This window comes from Podarcis muralis, chromosome 4 (genome assembly GCF_964188315.1).
Source record: "Podarcis muralis chromosome 4, rPodMur119.hap1.1, whole genome shotgun sequence".
In the NCBI taxonomy this organism is placed as follows: domain Eukaryota; kingdom Metazoa; phylum Chordata; class Lepidosauria; order Squamata; family Lacertidae; genus Podarcis; species Podarcis muralis.
The window spans coordinates 42666263-42685825 of record NC_135658.1 but is presented as its reverse complement, the minus strand read 5'-3'; the positions used below and the strand labels follow the sequence as shown (position 1 = coordinate 42685825).

At 42.5% G+C, this 19563-nt stretch overlaps 1 long non-coding RNA gene across 1 annotated transcript; it reads right to left on the bottom strand.

Moving 5' to 3' along the window:
* Positions 1-2068: 2068 nt before the first annotated feature.
* On the bottom strand, positions 2069-19058 carry LOC144327496 (uncharacterized). The gene is made up of 3 exons (XR_013392564.1): positions 18875-19058; positions 9538-9624; positions 2069-2150 (listed from the first exon to the last, which is right to left on the bottom strand). It is a non-coding gene; the product is annotated as an uncharacterized LOC144327496 (long non-coding RNA).
* Positions 19059-19563: the final 505 nt, after the last annotated feature.

Sequence of the window (19563 nt, the reverse complement as noted above, 5' to 3'; positions counted from 1 at the left end):
TTTTAACTGGAAGGGCAAGATGAGAAAGCTCAACCAGATGGAAGCTGAATGTACATTCCGATTATAAAATAAATGCTTTTCCGGTATTAGCTACGTAAGCAACAACCAGGTGTGCTAGATCTAACAGATGAGAGGGAGGAAGTTTCTCTGTACTCCAATCCAAGATCATGTACAAACACATTTATGTGTAGAGAAGCAAGTTGCTCGTATCAATCAGTTCAAGCTTTCTAAAAGTACTATGCAGGCCACATCACTGCAAAAAGATATAGCAACATTTTTAGAAGATCGCACAATTATTAGCACATCTTAAAAACAGGTAACAATTACCCTAGTGAAACACAAGATGGTAATGGGAGGAGGGATCATTTCATGACTTCTGAATAATCAATATCCACCATCAAAATTACTGCATCGAAGTGCTAAGTATCCTATGTCAAAGTTGCTAGGCCCAATTTTCTAGACTACTGTCCATAAATACTATGTCTCAATCTACATTTAAATGAAAAGTTAGAAACATTGAACATTATGGTGTTTGAGCAGATTTTAACACAGGGCTTATTCATCACTACTATTACTAAAGGAATCTAAAATGTTTTTCTTCTTCATGCTGAAGAGTTTTGGAACAATTTTCTATCAGATTCAATTTATTATCACAGTTTTTATATGAGAACAATTTTTGTATCTGAATGAAAACTAGATTACCAACCTCTAACACTGGATGATAATATTCAAATTAAGTATTTTTTCATAATTCCTAAGTTTATAAGCTATGAAGAAAGTAAAAGTATAAGAAAGTAGTATTTACTGGTCAGATTTCTTTGAAACACAGCAGTATATTTTGAAAGCAAAAAAAAAAAAAACCTTTTGTGCTGCTGAAACATACTGCAAGCTTTTTCATATGACAATGTCATAATACTGAATTTTGTCATTCTATGACACAGCATCAACATATCTTAATATCAGAAGATAGCAACGGGACATTTAAGTTCTTTTCCTCCTTCTACCATTCCTTTCTCAAATGCTTCCAAGTCTGAAGGAAGGAAGTCCTACAAATTTGGCAAAGGATCCCCATACTCGAAGTATGTAAGGCAACAGAGATTTTAAAAAGATTTATTATTTTTGGTCATTGCAAGGAGAGGAATGTGCCAATTAAATTTCAGATAAGGTCACAGGGCAGCTATTACTAATGTTGATGCTTAAGAACCTACAAGAAATATCCAATCTGCATTACCGGACTGTATTTTACATAAGCCATATACAGAGTTATTGTGAGATCTTGTTCTCACAAGCACAGGACTCATTCTGCCTGAGAGCATATGCTAATGCCCACAAATTAGACTTGGTGGTTTTGAGAAACTGAGACTTCCAGAAGCATTTTTAGTAGAAGTGGACAGGCATGCTTATTTAAACATTTTGGATGTGCTACATCTGAATCTGCTGTAAGCCAGGCTGTATTTCTACCCCTTCACCCGTAAAACACTCAAACACAAGATGGTAGGCATGCTTTCAGTGAGGACAAAAGACCATAGCAGACTACACAGAATATGAAGCAGGAGATGAATTCAAACGCTCCTGTCTACTACAAATCATCCCAATATAATGGGCACTAATTTCACTTATCAATCCCAAAAGGCAAATTTTATTATTATTTTCTAGGTTAATGAAGCTAAAATGCGAGTCATCTTTTGGGACATGTTGGACAGGGCACATGTCTTATAGAAAACCAAGCTTTGCCAGCCTCGTTTCTGTTAATGCCACTGTCTCGGAAGAAACAATCCACAAAAGTTACTTTCAACCCAAAGTGCAGAGTTCACTGCAATCAGGACTTCAATGGTCCATTCGTTCTTTTTGTAATATGTTTATTATAAGCAGCCATTTGACTTCATCCCTGGAGGCACACTCCATTGTCTCTCGAGACAGACGGATGCCAACAATATTATGCTGTCAAATGTTACAGCCAAGCAGACCATTATTAAAACCAATTTCAGTAGCTCATTCTTCAATATAATGTAGGGAACCCTGTATTTCTGCAAGCCTTTTGGCCTGTTCCCTTTGCTTCTAAAGGCAGCTTACCAGAACTCCAGTGTCACGACATTGTACTGATCATCCTGAAAATGGGTTCAGAAGCCCTTTGTAGACAAAAAGATCACCTGAAATAAGACAAAGCTTCATCAAGCAAAATCCACAGCAAAATGAGTTTTGCCCAAAGCAAAAGAAGATACACCCACCCAGTTTTGGAAATACAGGGCCAAATTAAACTAACCAGTTCCACTACAGGAAGCCTGAACAAAGTCTCCTGTAGCGCAACAGGCCCCCCCCCACCCCTCAATGGCATTAGGTGTGTGTGTTGGGAGACCCCCCTCCCACAACAGAGCACAAGGGGAAGAAAGGGGAGATTGTTCCATCATGCAAGCAGAAAGCCTGCGCTGACAAAACATTGTTAACAGCATGACATTGTGTTCCTCCCACCGCATCTGGAAGCATACAGTACTTGACAGCTTATCTGCCCTGATGTTTAAGGATTGGTAGACAAGGTGTATTACAAAAGACCTGCTAAGGAGGCAATTGCTCAACAAGTTGCACTGAAACAGAAGAACTGTCTCATCCAAATGATGGAGAGATGGATGGAAAGAGGGACACAATCCTCATCCCAAAATTAAAGATGTAGTGGTACGTAAAGAATGCTTGAGGGGCACAGAAGTCTACTGCCTTGAACAGAATACTTGTTCCAGCAGTTACAATCCTCTTTTAGCCATTTAATATCTATTCTGCCCAACAGTTAATGGGAACAACATTCAACTCTGAATTGTTATGTTCTTTTCATAGATCCGTTGAAATACAAACTAGATACTCTGAGCTGTGTCTGAGGTACAAAACATACAGAGAAAAACAGGATAGATCCTTCATGCTGCTGCTATTGAAAGGGTGATCACAAATGTGTCATCCCTGGATCTGTAGCTGATTAAGCAAAAATATTACAGCCTACTGCACGAGCCAAGTTTCAGTGACTGATATGTAATTTCTGAAGAGATCTAAAACTTGATTATGTCCTAGACCTCCTGCTGTGGCATTTTCCAACTGGGGTACAATTCTAGAGAAAGCTTGGCTCAATATTATTTTTAAATATTGGATGTATTTTCAGCATTTTTGTATTATGTTCCAATTCCATCACTGTCTTCTCCACCTACTATAAGATACAGAGAGTTGCTGTTATCTGTAAGATATGCTATGGAAATGATTCTACAGTGCTAGAAGGCAACTCATAGCCAAGCTATTGAACAATAGCTGGAATACCCTTTGAAACCAAGAGGCGAAGAAAAATAGAGCTCAACTGATGCAAAAACCCAAAGTCTTTCACAAAGTATTGTTAGCTTCCTTGAGTCATGAAAACTGATGGCTCTGCTGCCTATCTTCCTTTTTGTCCTTCCTCTCTCATTTTTTTCCCTTTGTCTTGTTCTCTTTTGTGCGGTGACTGTGTGCATTGTGTGTCTGTCTACAAAACAAAACTTTATCAAAACAGATCCTAGACAGAGGAGGAGTCTAGAGATGGCACACTGATGAATCTAAGATGGAAATGCACAGAGTTCACACCTTAGAAGAGGCACTTCCACATTCCAAATAGGAATGCAGTGCATCTGCACAAATATGACAACCCACTTCTATTTCAGCAGCGATACCCCAACAGATGGTAGCGCAGCTCATGCTGAAGCTGGAAACCTTACTGGAATCAAAGCAGAATGCAACCCAACAGTATATTCAATCCCAGCAATAAACCATCACACACAATTCAAGTGAGCAAGATCTACATGGCAAAGTGCAATATCTACTGAGGGCTCCTAGAAAAGACCATTAGTAGCAGTAGTGGTAGTAGTAGTTAGAGGATTCTGATTTAGAAAATACAAATTGGAGACCCGTGAGCAGTTGTGGATAGAGTAGTAAGCTGAAAAGCACAAAATGGTTAAACTGCCTGTTCAACTAGACCTGAACCTCGGCAAATTAGAAATTGCTAGATTGGGATTAGGCTCATCTAGCCCTGAACCTAAACAAGATGTGTACTTACCTCTCCCACCCTGCTCTGTACAGGAGTGTTTGGGTGGAGAATTGGAGTCAGGGTAAATGTGCGGACACACATGTAGTCCAGATCCAGCACAGCAAACTGCAGAAGTTGCCCACCAACTCCTTTGACCTTAGCACTGGAGTAATGAGTGGCTAGTGAAACCCAGCCAGATGGACGGGGTATGAATAATAAATTATTATATTATTATGAGAGCAGAAGTAGTCAGATAAAGGACTCTGCTTGCTATTTAAGAGACTGATCTCTGAAGCACTTTATCTCCCCCTCTCAGTGCTGTGGAGCTCTGCCTTGGAAATAGGGGAAAGGGCTGTGTGCATGCTAGCATGTCTAAGAGTGTGCTCGGTGCCTGTATGTTGGGTGAGTGCGCACACATGCACATTTAGTATGCAGAGGGCATTACCACGGCTGGCATGTGGCCCTCAAGATGGGTGGCTAACCAACAATGCAGCCCTCAGGTGAAAAATATATTGGCCACTGGATGTGCTATTTTCATTCAAAATCTTGGAGAAGATGCAGCTATATTAAGCCACTCTCTCTTACGAATCAAAATCCCTGGTTCGCGACAGGTTAAAATTACATCATGCAAACTTTGGAAGTTGCAGGTTTCCTTTATGGCAGACAAAGAATAAAGGTTCCACAGCACACAAAGAGAGGAAATATTCTCTCCCACTCAGTGTAACTCTTTTCTCAGATGATTAATAGAGTTTGAGTTGGGCAGAAGCAACTGTTAAGAATACTGGATGGTGAATGGCCAAGGGTTGATATCTCTGACATACAATGTCCTATGATAAAGATCTATAAGAAGAGACTTCTGTCAATAGTTCAATAGAAAATACATTATGACAGACAGACACACACACACACACACCCTGGTCTGCAAATGCTCAAAGCCCATGTTACACAGTTCCCATACAGTTCTTTAGCATCCACAAAATATACCAATGAGGTACGTAGACTTGGAAGTGTAGTCTATATGATCTGTGTTTTCCAAGTATGTGGCAGTTTAATTGCTTCTGCAACACAGTCTCCTTCAGAGGACATTAATACACATCTCCAATGGAGACCTTCCATGCCATGTCTACCTAATACTGACTTTTCAAGAATAAAGGGCTTTTAGAAGACCTATAAAAGAAAAATGATAGCAGAGGAGTGTTTTAATCTCACTTCAGCATGTAAAGGTGGCAGCACACAGGGAAGAATGCAACAGGTTTCTCTCCATCTCACTCAGCTCACTAAGTTTCAAAGCAAAAGGTGTACACAACAGGTACTTTAAATCTAAAGCTGTAATTTTGTCTGCTCCCACAAGATAGATAATACTACATGCCAGGAAAAGGGTATTCCATTTTAAAAAAAAGAATATGCAAGTTTTCAAGTTACAGAATTTGTCGCACCATGTGATCATAGCTTGTATGCAGTAGAGATGTTAGCTTGGTGAAAAATGCAAGTAATGTAGGAATCTGTGTGTTTCTTAACCGTGCAACTGTGTGCTCCAGTTTGCCTGGTTGGCAGGAGGGTGCAGAGAAGAGAAAGCTGGAACCTTAAGATCCTAATGGCACAATGAAACCAAGTCTACACAAAAATCTGACTGAATCCAGTGGGGCTTATTCCCAGTTAAGTAGGACTAGGATTACAGCCTAAATCCCCTATGTTGAGAGATATTGAAGAAATGTGCATATCAGGAATGCTTTGATTTCATTTCCTTACAGTTCCCCCACCAAAAACCAGTCTCTCCCAAGGTTCAGGAATTGTGGGTGGGGGTCCTGAGGAGGAAGGAAAATCCCTGAAAATCAAGAGGAGGCACCTTCTCCAAAGTAGAAAGATACCTTCACTCTTATTATGGGGCATGCCTTCCTCCTCAGCCTCCTCATCCCACAGCTTATTGCATTCAGCAGGGTAGGAAAGCCTGTTTCCTCTAAACCTGTTCCACAGGCTTTTCTCTGGATTCATCCCACCACCCCTTTTCAATTTCTGTGCATTAACCTCAATGCTCCCCTTTAACTGGGAAACTGGAATGAACATCAGATGTGATGTAAGCAATGGCCATTACAGAATCAAGACTACTGGCTTGCACTGCTGTAGCTAGCATGTGATCCAATGCCCGAGAGTTAGAGCAGAGATAAATGAAGACCATGGTCAGGATTAAAATCATGGAGAAGATTCATTCATTTGTTTTAAAAATATCTATCTTGTGCCAATTACCATAACTTAAGGCTTTTGTTAACACTTGGCAACGATCTCAACATTGCTCCGATACTTTGCACATATTTTCTTTATGATTTAAAATTTATAGAATTGATTTCTGAAGCACAATTGTCTGTATGTTGATGCAATGTAACTTCAAAAATTGAACAGTAAACAATATGCACAGACAATTCCATCATTCACATTTAAAAATCACTAAAAATAATTAAAGAGTACCTTGAGCTTAAAAAAATAATTCAAGCGAAGATGTTTTTGCCTGTTGAAGGATAAATGCAAACAGGTTTTCAAAGCTAGTGGTTAGAACACCAATATAAGTAAGATCAGTTGTCTGAACAGGTGGATAACCTTGACAGTTTCAGCCATGGTCTGCTTCAAACTGCCTGCCCTAGAGATAGATAAAATTTTGATTCTTTGACATACTTGAGGCACTAGCCAACACTTACTGTCCAATAGACTGAGAATAGATGGGTAGATTCAACACCACCTACAAAAGGAAGTCCTTGGACATTCAACTAATGCCTGTGACTACAGTATTTAAAACAATTGCAATATCAAAAGAGGTAAATTATCTAATTAACAGATGTAGTCCCTTGCCCTAGCTTTAAACATTGAAGTTTCAAGTTGATGGTGAACAGGCTCCCTCCCCCCCCCCCCCAGTTTTCACAGTTGTTTCTGCTGCTTGGATAGCCAGTCACTTATCTTACTGTAATGTACAGATGCTATGGTTGTGTTCAACAGCTTCCCACAACTGCTGCTGATTTAGTGCTAAAGATAAACAAAGGATACATATTTTCAAGCTGGCTTCTGCAAGCATCCTGGGGGACTCTGTGGTTTGGACTTTACTATCTCTGCCAACCCCACCAATTTCCCAGTCTGCCATTTGAACTGATAGGGACCTGCAATTCCTTCTGTGATTTGTGGGATCTGGGTGCGATGAACCAGCATATCCAACACCCAAAAAACCCCCAACTGGAAGGGAGCCAACTTTTAGCCTGAGGGGTGTGTGATACTACACACCAGTTGTGCCTTGTATCATTGTTCTGCTTGTACACAGTTTAGAGCACTGATGAAAGATGGGGAAAACAAAAGAGCCACACAAATCTTATTGTGCACATTGTAGGACTGTCAGTCTGAATTCTCATCTACTTCCATATTCAGATGTTACATTCAATGACCAGGCTAAGATAATTCTTTTAGTCCAGATGGATAATTTGCTATAAGGCACTTTAACATGGATATTTAAGCAAATAAATTTGTGTGATAAAGGTTCAGAGGCCCCAAACTTCAAAATAACCAAGGAGTTCCTTATGCAAGGATATTTGACTTTCCTAAGAAGATATGGATATGAGACCCATACCAAAGATTAAGCCATATGGTAGGGACATGTACCCTCAAGGTAAATATTAACTAGCCTAACATCTGCTAAAGAAAATACTGTCTTGAGAGCTACTGCTGAAGTTCTTCATCAAATCTTAAAACTCAATTATAAAACATTTTCAAATAACTAGCAGAATAAGCTATGTTAAGACAACATTTGCACTGTTCCCTTTGTCAAAGGGTTCCAGTTTCTTCAGTAAGGAAACCTAACAGCAGAATGTTATCTTTGCAACCAGTAAGTGGACTACAGCTTCTTTAAATGCCATCCTACCCTCAAATACATTTACAATATATTTGGGGGAAAGAGGACTCAATATCCATCCCTTGTTTATTAGTGCTTTAAATGTTGAGAATAGCAGGATCAATTTCATATGGGGGTGGGGGAGAAAGGAGAATGATCCCCCCCAAGCTTAGAGTGGCTCATTAAAAGATCCTACAAAGTATTTTGAATAAACACCCTGAATTATACATTAATGAAGAGGTACAAAAATTAGCTGAAGTTCAGTGAAATCACATTCTCCAGAGACTGAAAATTTGTCCATCAACAGTCAACCTCCTAAAATTCTGTATCAAAAGTGTGCTGTGATAACTATTACTCATTATGTTGAAATCTCCTCACTGCTATAGCTGGAAGATGTTACACTCAAATTCTTGGCCAAGAATAAGAAATTGCAATCCATACAAAACAGACGTGACAATAGCTCCAACTTGGTAACAAGACATATAAATACCTTGTGGTCTAGTGTGCCTGTTTAAATTACAGGTGAACAGCAGTAAAAGGGCAGTGTAAGAATGTATGAAAATCTGTAAGTAGAATTTGAAATCAGAAAGTTCACAATATGCTTCCTTCATACCTATAGCTGATATGTTAATTATAAGAAGTACCATAAATATCCTCTTTTGGATTATGTGAGAACTGACTTCTTAAACTGGCCTAATAGTGGGCTTTCCTGTAACCGTAAGAACAAGCTATATTCTAAAACTGGGATGGGGAACCTATTGCTCTTCAGATGCTGCTGGCATGGCCAATGGTCATGGCTGTCCAACAAGAGTTTTGGAGGGCCACAGGTTGCCCATCCCTGATTAAAATTAAAAGAGCAAGTATGTAACACTGGACGGGTTTGCATGCCACTGTAATCTGAAATATGGCTTAGCAGGGGCCATGCAAACATGCAGACTCCCAGATGGGATCTTGCAGGCACTTTACTGCTCCCCAGTCTCATGGCATGTTGAGCTAAGCCAAAGTTTGGCTTAGTGTGTCACCTGAACCCAGGCTCATGGTTATGTTTTCTCCTCATTATCAAAGGATTTCTGCTTAACTCAGTGTGGCACAGGAGCAAAAAGGACCAGGGAACAGCAAATTGGCTGTGAGCTCCTATACGTTCACACAGTTCCAGTACACCATAGTTTGGCTTACCAGATTGTTGTGCAAACCAGGCCACTGTCTCACATAAGAACATCCAAAGCTGCTTTATATCAATTCAGACTACTGGTTCACTGGGCAGTGCCATCTATTACAACTGACAGACACACTAGATCCTCAAGGAGAAGGTCTTTCCCTGGTTATTTTAAATCTGGATATGCTACAGACAGAACCTGGGGTCTTCTACATGTACCACCGGGTACAATGCAAGCTTTGGTAACAGAAAAACCAGCCAAATGTGCACCCCCCATTTGTAGTACTAACTCCACAGACACTAGTGAGCGACACATTAGAGCACACCATGTTTCTCAGCAAATATCAATGTTATCCTAAAACATAACAACTGAAGACAAAACACAGTGCATTTCTAACAGATTAGCATGCAAATGAAGGTTCTTTGGAAACAGGGAACTACAAGTCAAGATATAAAATTCTATAAGGAAGAAAAGTGTGATCTTACCATGATCGGAATTTTAAACAAAGTACAGCATCAGTTCTGGGTATCTTTGAGCAGTTCGTCTCACGAACACATCCAGCATTTAGTTGTCTAGGAGAAAAAGATACAGGAATGTAGTAGGTATCTCTACTGAACGTAAAAGCCATGGATCACTACAGATGTTTAGAGCTGTATAAACAGTGGACTCAAAGTTTCTTTTCAAAGCAGCTGAATCCTGAAGTATCAATATTCTGCTTATGGTTCTGTGATCAAGAAAACTGATTTCTTAACTGGGACTAACTTGTGCACATTAACCAACAAAGCCTAGGTTAACTTTGTCATACTCATGTAGGAAAGATCAAGAATATGGACGTTTACTTTTATTTTTTGGTAAGGAATTTAAGGGAAGTGGTGATTTCAGATTCCTAGACAACAGCACTAAGTTTCAGCTGCCAAGCCCTGGGCTACACTGTATAAAAAGCCCCACCTTCAGCTACTAGATGTTCTGCCATTATCATCTCCCATTTCTAAGCTTTTTGTACATAAGTTTTATTCACAACCACAGGAAAACTTGCTTTGGCTAAAATAAAATGCAAGCACTCTCACCGTAAAGGGAAGCAATGTAATCTAAGCAATATTTCATGCTGTAATCTTGGCCACACGGGTATCTAAGCCTCACATATGGCCTGGTTCTGATAGTATGGCTAAACCATGGTTTGGCTCTTAGGGCTCTGCCCTGGGTTCACAGACTCTCCTCTCTCTGGGGCTCCAATTATCTCCTCCACTTTCCAGTTTATGGAAACCACAAAAGAAGAATATTGCTTAAGGTGGGGAGAGGAGAAAACATCCATGTGCAACCCGAAGTCTAGAAATCTTAGCTGGTCTTGCTAGCCAACTTGGTCACAAAGACTTTTCTCCTCTTCTCTATGCAAGGTCAAGAAAAATCCCCTGCTCTTCAGACCTGCAAATATAAATGAAGCTCAGGTGCGGGGCTGTTCCTGCACTTTGGCCTTCAGCCCCAGCCCAGATTTGCAGAAATCAGAGATGATTCCTACAGATGAAGAAGCCCAAGGTGCACACAGCACCATCAGTAGTCCGGCCTAACTTCTAGAATGATCCCGCTTCCCCCCGATAGCCACTGTGGAGAAGTTGTTTGATTCAGAGTAGGATTGCGACTCTGTTCAACAACCCACCTCAATCAGCCAATAACTGTTTCTCCACTTAACTATATCTGTGAAACCATGTAGGGTTAGGGAAATAAAGTGGGATATAAATACAAAATAGATATCTAGAGCTTGTTCGTGCACTAAGAGCACTTTGGAAGCCAAGGAACAAAGAGACAAACCCAAATAATCCTTTCTAGATATAGAGAAGGGTGCAATAATGTTCCCTTTGCCTTACTCTGCTCCATGTAATTCTAAAGTCCAGCATAACTGTGGAGACATATCCATGTTTCACCAGTAGGGCCAAGAGATTTATCATCCTCCGCAGAGGATGATGGACCATTCAACATGAGCAGTGATGTTATGGCTCCCTATAGGCAGTTTCTTTGAAGAGATCTCAAGATACGGTAGTTTCAATCAGGACCCCCCCCCCCCAAAAAAATAAACCCATAAAAGACTAGTAACTTCTGCTAGGAAAAAATAATTCAGCTCCTGGAAAGAAGCTTTCTCAAAACATTTTCACAAAAGGAACATGCCTTCAAAGGGAGTGATCCTGGAGCTATCATAGAATAGGTCCTCCCCAGCAGTCTCTTAAAAGAGGGCCTGTTCAACAGGTCAACTATCATCCAGAAAACCTTAAACTACCACAAAATAATTATGAAGGAGGCTTCAACTGTACTTCCCTCACCCAAGCAAGCCAACACTCCTCTACATCTTTCAATCATCTTCACTGAAAGGAATATTTATTTTATTTAACTTTATAGTCCACTTAATAAAAAAAATACCTAAGAGGTCCACACAGCAGAAATTCAACTCCTCTCATGAGGGACACACAAGTAAATGAAAGGGAAACTGGCCTCTCACTGACCATCCCTTTAAAATAGATAAAATAATATAAAATAATACCCTCTACTTTTCAAAATCCTGACAGCTTCAAACAAGCCCATATCAAAAAATCATGGGTAGACCCACTCTGAGCACCATCACCTCCAGCAGGCAAACATCAGCTTTCACCAAAAGGTCTCTTACACAGACCAGAAAACAAACCCCTTCTCTTCAAACACATAGGTAAGATTGGCACATTACTTAACTAGTCAACAGTCAATTGACTATGTATTATTTGACCATGGTCAAATATTTTCAATATTCCACAAAACGATGATGCTTGAAAATTTGGCCAGCTGCTTATTTAGCACAGCTGTCTTTTTTTTAAAAAAAAAAGTTTTTTGTTTAATAGTTGCTACTATATAGTTTTATTTCTGTCTTCATTTTTTTTTGAAGTACTGCAACTGCAGGTTGGCTGTTCCAGGATAAAAGCCCAAGAGAACTTTTCCGTGAATTGCACGCAATTGTAAAAGCGTTGCCTAATACCACTGAGTTATACTTTACATGAACAGGTCGTTACTAAAGCTGGCATAAAAAGTGGCAGCCAAGATCCATTTCACACAGCACACCAGAATGACACCTATTCCCACACCAACCTGCCAGTGCCTTGAGAATTCTGCTGAAGCCCTTCTCCCAGTGGTGAAGGCATGTTAGGGGTCAGTGGGAAAGGGATTGAAAAGAAAGCTGCCAATACTGTGGTGCCTTTCCAGAAATCTATGGTGTGACCACATTTGGCAAACTCTGTACAACTCTTGTCGCTGCATCTCAAGGAAGATATTGTAGAGTTGGGCAAGGTGAAGAAAAGAGCCACAAAAATTACCAGAGCACTACAGCAAGACACCTGTAAGGAACAGCTACAACATTTGAATCCAATTGGTAGTGGAGTGGTGGAAGAGTAAGGCAGGCATGATAAAAGTGTAATAAAATTAAGCACCAAGTAGAGGAAGTGAAAGGGACGCAGGTGGCGCTGTGGGTAAAAGCCTCAGCGCCTAGGGCTTGCCGATCGAAAGGTCGGCGGTTCGAATCCCTGCGGCGGGGTGCGCTCCCATCGTTTGGTCCCAGCGCCTGCCAACCTAGCAGTTCGAAAGCACCCCCGGGTGCAAGTAGATAAATAGGGACCGCTTACAAGCGGGAAGGTAAACGGCGTTTCCGTGTGCGGCTCTGGCTCGCCAGAGCAGCTTCGTCATGCTGGTCACGTGACCCGGAAGTGTCTGCGGACAGCGCTGGCCCCCGGCCTCTTGAGTGAGATGGGCACACAACCCTAGAGTCTGTCAAGACTGGCCCGTACGGGCAGGGGTACCTTTACCTTTTAGAGGAAGTGAATAGAGAGAAGTTTTTCCTTCTTCTCTCATAATACTAAAAGCAAGGGTCATCCAATGAAGCTGAGAGCTGGGAGATTCAGGACAAACAAAAAAAAAGACTTCTTCACAAAGCAGAGTTAAACTTTGGAATTCACTGCAACAAGATGTATTAATAACTACCAATTTAGAGTTTTAATTAGTTTTATCTGCCATGAATTTGTCTCCCAAGGGTTACTAATCACGACGGCTACTTATGAGCTCCAGGATCAGAGGCAGCAAGCCAATGAATACCAGTATCAGAAGAGCAGAGAGTGCTTTTCTGTTCATATCCTACTTTTGGGACTCTGGGAGGCATTTAGTTGACCACTGTGAGAAATCAGATGCTGGATTAGACAGGCCTTTGAACTGATGCTAAAGGGCTCTTCTTCTTTTCTTACACAATCACAAAGGAGTTTGCTTTTTCAGCATTGGCACCCCATTTATGGAATGTCGTCCCTAAAGTGGTTTGGCATGGCACCTATGCTGCACTCTTTTCAGCACCAGGCAAAAGTTTTACTCATCCAGGCATTTAAATTGGCTTTCTTTGTAGTTCTGCTTTTAGGGGTTCTATTTGATATCATCTTCTAGTTGTTTCTCATACTACAATATAATTTGATTATACACTGCCTTAATATACAACCAGGATAAAGGATGGTATTTAAATGTGTGCATGCGTACGTATGTATACTTCTCTTAAATAGATTAATATTCAGTTATGTATTATCCACATGCTTGTCCTATAGTTCAGACTGCAATACTATGGTCTCTTGGAGGGCATCTGAGGGGCTTTAGGAAAGATCAGATCTACCTCTCCAACATGAGAGTGAGAGATCCAATGTTGAGGCCTTCTTATTTAACTGCAATGAGTCTTCCAGCACCCTGGCCCAACCAACATCCAACACTGGATGGTCCAAGAAGGAATACGGAAGGAAGGAGCTGGGATCCTGAGTCCTCCCAGTCTCCTGTCACACACCCAAACCAGGTTTGTTTATTTATTTAAGTAACACTTCTGAACATGTTTAAATCTCTTCTTCCACTCCCTCTAGTAAAAATGGAAAGGGAAATGTCAAAACAGAAAAACACAGCAGGAAATGGACGGAAGAACCCAAAGGCCTTCCACCACTCTCACTTTCATCCTGCTAGCTCAACTCGCAGGATTTTCAATTAAGGCAGTTGAATCTCCTTTGGATTTTGCTCCTCCCCTAACATTAGGATTGCAGTCTTAATCACTAAAGCAAATCAATGTATCTTCCAGATACAGCAAGTTAAAGGATTCTTCTCTATGTAAATGAAGAAATGATTTGCTCCTTTATCAGATATGAATACTTGCACAAAACACAAGCTTATGTTCACCTGGTGAAAATAAGTTTCCCTTGTCTGTCCAGTTACTATCAAATCTTGTATTTTTTTGTTTTTAGGAGGGTGGAGCTAGCCCAAGGCAGAATGAAACAGAAAGGAGCAATACTGGGAAAAAGAAGAAAAGAAAAAAATGCCCAGTGTGCAGATTCCCACACTTAGGCTGCAATCCTAGACTCAGCTGCTGGGGAGTAAATGCCTTTGAATGCAATGGTATTTACTTCTGAGTAAATATTACAAGACTGCACTGTCTTGTGCAAGACTCAAACTGTTATAGGAGTTGGTTGTAAGACACAACCTATATTGAATGGTCTCTGTATAGATGAAAAACAAACTAAAGCATGCAAAATTTACACAATGTGACAAAGTCAATGAAAGGAGGCCTGGTTGTAATAATGAACCACTGTAGATAATATTCTTGTTGTAAATCAACAAGGTATACTCATCAGATTTAGGAAATATATGAAGTTGTATAGGCCTTGTTCCTTACTAATTTAACTCAATTCACTCTGTTACTATGTCAGGAAATTAACTGGAAGCTATTGTGGCTCACATGGCTTCCAATTAGTAACCTGGCACAATTTAAGGTTGTTAGTAACCTGGCACAATTACCTATGAAGCTCAAAATAGTTTGCAGCCAGGTTATTTAATGGAACACATCCACCCACACAAGTCTTCCCAACATTTAGGATAATCATCAGATCCCCTGCTCCATGTCCTTTCCATTCAGAGCCATGGATGGTGGGATGATTGGTGGGGATAGGACAGGGCCTTTTCAGAAGTGGCGTCAAGGCTACCTTCCCCAGGAAAACTAGTTGGCTCACACTCTCATAATCTTTAGATAGATGATCAATATCTTATTTTAACCTGGTTTTTGGAATCTTTTAACTTTGCATCCTGCTGCTACAAATGATTTATTGCTGGGTTTTAATACTATTTTATTACAATACTTTATGTTTTTAATATATTGTAAGCTCTTCGGGGGGCTCTTTTAACCCAAAACATGAGATATAAATATTCAAAAATAAACAACTTGCACACAAAAATCAAATGCAAAGAACACAAATCCAATTCTCAAGCTTGGAGCTTATGAAGAAGTGGGAGATTTGTCTCAGCAGCTGCAGAGTGCTTTGGAGATGTTCTCAGGCCGCTTCCACGAATCCTTAAGGCCTCTCCTTAGCTCTAAGCAAGGGACCCCATCACTTGAAGCAAGGGCATGGTGATAATGTTTGGAAGCCACAACTTTTTGGGTGGCCACACAAAATTCGTATGCCCTTGACAAACTGAACTCCTTTGTTTTTGAAATTAGAAGCCTCAAACTTGTTGATTACTGAAGTATCTTTTTTGTTCTAAAAAGATTAATGCTTACACATACTTGTAAACTATTTAACCAATCGCTTTTTAAAGGTCAAGGGCACAACTATAATAATTAGATAGCCTATATAGAATGCTGTCAGATGAAAGCACAGTAGGCTGTGGTAAAGGTAAAGAGACCACTGACCATTAGGTCCAGTCGTGGACGACTCTGGGGTTGTGGCGCTCATCTCGCTTTACTGGCCAAGGGAGCCAGCATACAGCTTCCGGGTCATGTGGCCAGCATGACTAAGCCGCTTCTGGCGAACCAGAGCAGCGCACGGAAACGCCATTTACCTTCCCGCCGGAGCGGTACCTATTTATCTACTTGCCATTTGTGCTTTCGAACTGCTAGGCTGTGGAGCACCCATTAAGGGTAACACCATGCCTCAATTCAGCTGCTCACTGTTACCTGGAGGGATTGGAAAGTGCAGAAACAAAGAAGTTTTTACTTCCTCTAGTCAAAATGAGATGCTACTGCTCAGCTAAGAAAGCAACATGACTAGTATTAGTCTGGCAACTCCCTCTTATCAGCAACCATTTCACTTCACACACACACACACACACACACACACACACAGAGAGAGAGAGAGAGAGAGAGAGAGAGAAGAGGTCCCAGGTCACTCTTATTTGGCTTAAAACTATAAGTGAGAACAACAAAAATCCTGAGCATCATTATTTAAAAGTGCAACATCTTCCAAGTTCAATAAAGATAGTTCATGTTCACCATATTTTAATGTACATGACTCATAAATGCACCATCTAACTTGATACCAAAAGAATATGTCAAGTAACACGCTTTAGATAAATGTAAATCAGTGTAAACTAGCTGCAGCTCTTCTGCTGGATCCCCCCCCCCCAGCACACATTGACCAGGTTGCTGAGCACTACCTCAAGCTAAGCAAAATCAAGTAGATAAAGAGGAAATAAATGTACAGTATGTTGAATTAGTTTTACATTCCAAATTTGGTTTATGGACCAGAAATTTACCAGGTAGTTTTGAGCAAAACTAGTTCACATTCATCACACTATTCCAACCAACTGGCTAAATTTCATTTCATCTGTAAGCTGAATGGAAGAGCCATAATAATGAGAACATACATGCCATTTAAAAGCATTACTTAACACACCACACAACAGAATTCAACGTGATATATAAATGAAGTTCTTAGCTTCAAGTGGAAGTGCCCTCAGTTCCCCTCAGATAGAAAGTACTGAGGAACTACCCCTCCAGGAATCGCTGCAATGACTACAGACTGTGTACACTTGAATATATGAATTAAAAATAAAGCTGAATGGAAGCAAGTGATATTTGTGGATGATATGATGTGCCCACGCTGCTATACTCCAATGTGCTTTTCTTTTAACTACTTTTACACAAATGTTTTCTACCTCGCCACCATTTTACAACACATTAAAATAACTCAAGTTTCAGTGCGAACCAAAATAGACATTTTTCCTCTCCTCTTAACACAAGTTGATGGACTGCATTTTAGTCAGCCTACTCTGTTGTTTATTTAAATGGAGCATTAGTTTAGTAAGAAAAAAGTAGCAAACAGGGAGGTAGAATAAACTGAACGCAAAGACTGACAATCTGAAGTTAAGATAGCACACCAGCGTATTTAGCATTTCAGAAAAAACCCAAGTTCTCTTTGTATACTACCCCTTCAATGCTACATCAACATTCAAGTGACCTAAAGACCAGACTCAAGAAAGGCTAGGAGAAAAAGGCCCTACTGAATTGTGTGGCCTCTCCTACCCAATTCAGCTTTGAAACTCTGTACTAATTCTACATATCACAGGTCAAAACTTAGGAGCATGTCTGTCTCCCCATTTACAAAAATGGTTTTGGAATGTAAGAGCAATTAGTCTATTACTTTAAGACCAATGCATAGTATGATCTAATCTGTATGTGGTTCTAACTACAGAACTAAAAAATGACTGAATGTGTAAATTTCCAGGGTGGAGATAACCTCAACAGATTTGCACCATCTACCTACGCAAGCAATTAAGCAAACAGGGACTGACCAATATTCACAGCACTTCAGGAGAAATTATCAAGCCCCTGATTTTTATCCCCCCCCCCCAAAGATCTACAGCTCCCTTTAACTAGCAATGTGGAATAGTACTCCTTGCAGACTGGGCATCTAGTTCACAATCCCTCTGACCAGCATTGTTGGGAGGGGGAGACTATGCTCTCTGGTCATGTACAGAAAGACCTCTTAAACAGCTCTGCACACCTTACTTTCTTAACAGCCTTGCGGAGGGTCGCCTACGGCCACCCCATTTCCATGCACTGGATCCACAAACCGTTTTCTTACCCCCTTGCACTTTTATTCTTCTGAACTGCCCCCTAAGGCCCATGGCGACTGCCTAGGCAGCCCAGAAGACACAAACACACACTCCGTCCCTCTTACCCCCCCCCCCCACCTCAAAGCCTAAAGCAGCTCCTCACCTCCAGAAGCATCTGCAAAATCCTCCCCCTTTCAGCGGCGACCCACAATAGCAAATCCCCTTATTTAACTGGAACGGGGAGAAGGAAAACGGGGGAGTGTGAAGCGTTCCTTACCCCCAAATTCCCAGGCTCACTCCGTTCCTTCCACCCTGTTTTCCTAACCCAGGCTGCCTTCCTCCGTTACCCACAGAGACGCACGAGCCCCCCCCCCCCGCCCCAAAAGGGCTGGCATCTCCTGCCCAGACACCCGCCTTGCCACAACACGCACACCATCCACACACACACCCAAGCGCATCCACATACTACTCCGTGTACACAGATAGCCCACCCGCCCCCCTTTTCCCAGACTCAAGGTTTCTCTCCCCCCCCCCCCAGGCCGTTTGTTCTTCCCCTCATGCGATGGACACGCCTCCTCCCTCCGGCCTCCTCCACGGCTCTCCTTCCAACCCGCCCCCCCCCCGCCCGCCTCGGGCGACTAATCGGAGCCGCCCCCACCCCCGCCTTGCTTTGCCAAGCGCCGACCCCTCCCGCCTCTTTCCCTCCCGCCCGCGCCCCCACCTCACGCTCCCCGCGCCCGCCCGCGCCAGGTTTTTCGACCAGCCCCCAAACTCCGAAACTTTCCCCCGAACAGGCAGGCGGGAGGGCGGTTACCCGGCGGCCCCTCGTCCTCTCGCCGCGTCGCCCCCCCCCACCAGCACCACCTCAACACACGCGCGCGCACAGCCCGCCTCCCCACGGCCCGCAGTTTCCACGGGTGCCGCTGGCACCATGCGGAGGATCCTCCTGCCCGCCTCCCTCTGCACGCTCACCGCTCTTGCCCACCAAGGGCGGAGGGGCCTGGCCCGGCCGGGGGGCACCTCTCAGCCCCGGGCAGGAGGCGGCGGCGGCGCAGCGTCTCCCCCCGGCGACGGCGAACTCGCTCCTTTCCCGCAAACACACACAGGCTCCATTGTCCGCCAGCCAGCCAGCCTCCCCCCTCCTCCTTCTTCTCCTCCTCCCCCTCTCCCACATGGTACCGCCCATCGCCCCTCGGCCTCCCTCCTTCTCTTGCGCGCGCCCCCCCGTCCGCTCCCCGCGAATGAAGCAGCCTATCGCGCGCGCGCTTCCCCCAACCCCCCCGGCCCACCCAATCAATGGAACGTCCCCTCCTCACTCACGGGCAGACTTTGACTTCTCCAAGCCGCCTCGCCTCCCCAGCAACGGGAATGGTAGTGTCCCGATGGAGAGGAGAGGGGGGGCTAGCTCCCCCCCTTTCCTCTCTCACGGAATGGTATCAACTGATTCCTTAAAGAGACAGGCCTTGAATGCATGGGTCCTTCCTCCCCTGTAAAGCAGCACCGCCCTCACCTCCCTCCATTCATCCTGGCACCGCCCCCGCAATTAGCATAGGCCAGCCCCATACCTCAAGGTAGTTTTCTTTCCGCCGCCTCTTCCCTCTTAAAGACGCAGCCACCCAATGGCACTTCTTAAAGCGACATGCTGCCCTTTAAAAAAAATA